The sequence below is a fragment of the Hydra vulgaris genome, chromosome 15 (assembly GCF_038396675.1).
Source record: "Hydra vulgaris chromosome 15, alternate assembly HydraT2T_AEP".
Lineage (NCBI taxonomy): Eukaryota > Metazoa > Cnidaria > Hydrozoa > Anthoathecata > Hydridae > Hydra > Hydra vulgaris.
The window spans coordinates 13,006,361-13,008,927 of NC_088934.1; positions in this window are offsets into that span (position 1 = coordinate 13,006,361).

A 2,567-nucleotide genomic window follows, 5' to 3' on the forward strand; every position below is an offset into this window, starting at 1 on the left:
TCTATATCGGAATTTTCAAAACAAAGTTTGCATCATTGGTGATGAATCCTATTTTGCTTTGACCTACAGCAAATTTTATGAAACTAATATTTTTTTACTTAAGTAACGTTGAACAAACTCCTGTGTGGTTGAAACCCTATTTTGTCACCAGCAGTAAACCAAAACCCTTACTTAGAACATGGCATCAAAAAGCGCTTTGTTTTTTTTTATTAAAGAACTTCTTAATGATGAATAATACTTATTTTGACCTAACCACATGATCTATTTTGATCTATCTTCATCGCATGATGGTTTCAAAGCAGTGACGTCATATTTTGAAAAAAATATATTAACTATGCCGCCAAAATTACCTGCAAAACATACCAGTATTCTAAAAGTAATAGTCTACGCGAAGAAGTGGCACACAAAAAACTTTAAACAACTTTGTATTAAAGCAAATTTCTGCCTTAAAATAAGTTGACAAGAACCTAGGGATGGCAAAAATGCCGGACATTTTCAATCCTGGGATTTCGGTATTGAGAATTTAGTCCCCGGGAAATCCAGGGATATCCAGGGATTGAATAGGAAAAATGTTTTGTAGAAAGAGAAGCATTAAAAGAGCTTTTTAAGCACTCGTCAAACACTTAAAATGATTAACTTGATAACTTTGATGACTTAATTAATTAAATTGACGTTAAAAAAACTTTCGTAAATCAAGCACACATTTGAAATTAAATTTAATGGAAATATAAATGGAATTTAAATCACGCACACATTTGGAATTAAAATGAATGGGTATAAAAATGGAATTAAAATCAGAAAAGCAGAAATTTCTAATTTAAATACTAGTTTTAGTATTATACTATATATATATATATATATATATATATATATATATATATATATATATATATATATATATATTTATATATATATATATATATATATATATATATATATATATATATATATATATATATATATATATATATATATATATATATATATATATATATATATATATATATATATATATATATATATATGTGTGTGTATATATATATATATATATATATATATATATATATATATATATATATATATATATATATATATATAAAATATGTTTGATCGAACATATTTTGCAGACAAGCAATGTTTCGAGTTTTTATTTTTAATAAAATACAGAAAGAGAGAGCTTTAAAAGGCAAACATTGCAAAGAGAATAAACAGTTACACACCAAAACAGCTACTATACCAAAGACGATGTACAAATTACTTAATTTCAATTATAGGCTTAAACTTTATTAACTTTTACTTCTTTTTGACGATTCCAAAATCCCGGGATGTTTCGGAGACTAATCCCGGGATTTCGGGATGAACAATTTGTACGAAATCCCAAGATTTCGGGATCCCGGGATCGCCTTCTCTTTTAGAACCTTGTTAAAGATCTAAAAACCTTTCAAAATACTATTTTGAAAAAGCATAACATTTATTACGAAAAAAATTAGTTAAAAACTAATTTTAAACAACGAAAACTGCGTAAAGGAATTATTATTTTTGTTTATCGAAAAACTGTTTTTTCTTTGTGTAAACTTCATACACAAGATTTTATTAGAGGTAGCATCAAACTCTACTTGAATGACGCTTATTATGTCAAAATTAAGTTAGGTTTGGCTAGTTTTTTTTATATTCATCATCTTTAGCTTTTTTATATTTTTTGTAATTTCTCTTAGTAAAAAGTCCTGTAAATAAAAAATCCAAAAAGCACTTTACTTTGTTCATATTATATATCATACATACATCTACTTTGTTCAATTTTGTCAAAGTATTTTTTGCATTTTTTCGGCAATTTGAAAATATTTAAAATGAGCAAGAAACGGAGCTGGCCTTACATATAATTATTATTATGGTTGAACATAAAATAAACTAAATGGAATATCAGTTTAAACTTATACCTGAAGTCAAAACACTCGTTATTTGGCGCATTGCTTGTAAAATCTAATATGTTGAAACTTACGACTCAATAAAACTGGGTTTGGTTCATCGCCACTATGGCACAGGATATGTCAGTACTAAAGAGTCTAATACCGTGGGGCATGTATTATATCTAAATTAAAACTACAATATAATTGTTACTTCTCTTATATTTCAAGATAATTCAAGATGCTTAAGAAAAGATACAACAATCCAACTATCCCAAAGTGCAATAGATTAACAGCTGCGTTGTAGCGAGACGTTAAGCGCTTAAGAGCATAAGAGCTTAAGTGTTAAGAGCTAAGAGAATTCAGTGCATGCTGCATTAGTTCAAATAGTATTATTTGGCGGACATACACAAGAAGTTAAACTGGCTGCTGCTTTAGAAAACTCACGCAAACACCCTGCACCGCTGAGCCATGACTTTTTTTTAAGTGGGATCATCCTGTGTCTTAATGCTTAGTCAGCGTTACTACGGCGTAGGAAGCGGTGTAACTATTTAAACACTTATTTACAGTAGGGGTAAAGTGGGACAAGTGTGGGACAAGTGGGACAAGTGGGACAAGTGTGCGGGAGAAGTGGGACATTCGGGGGAGATGTGGGACTATATA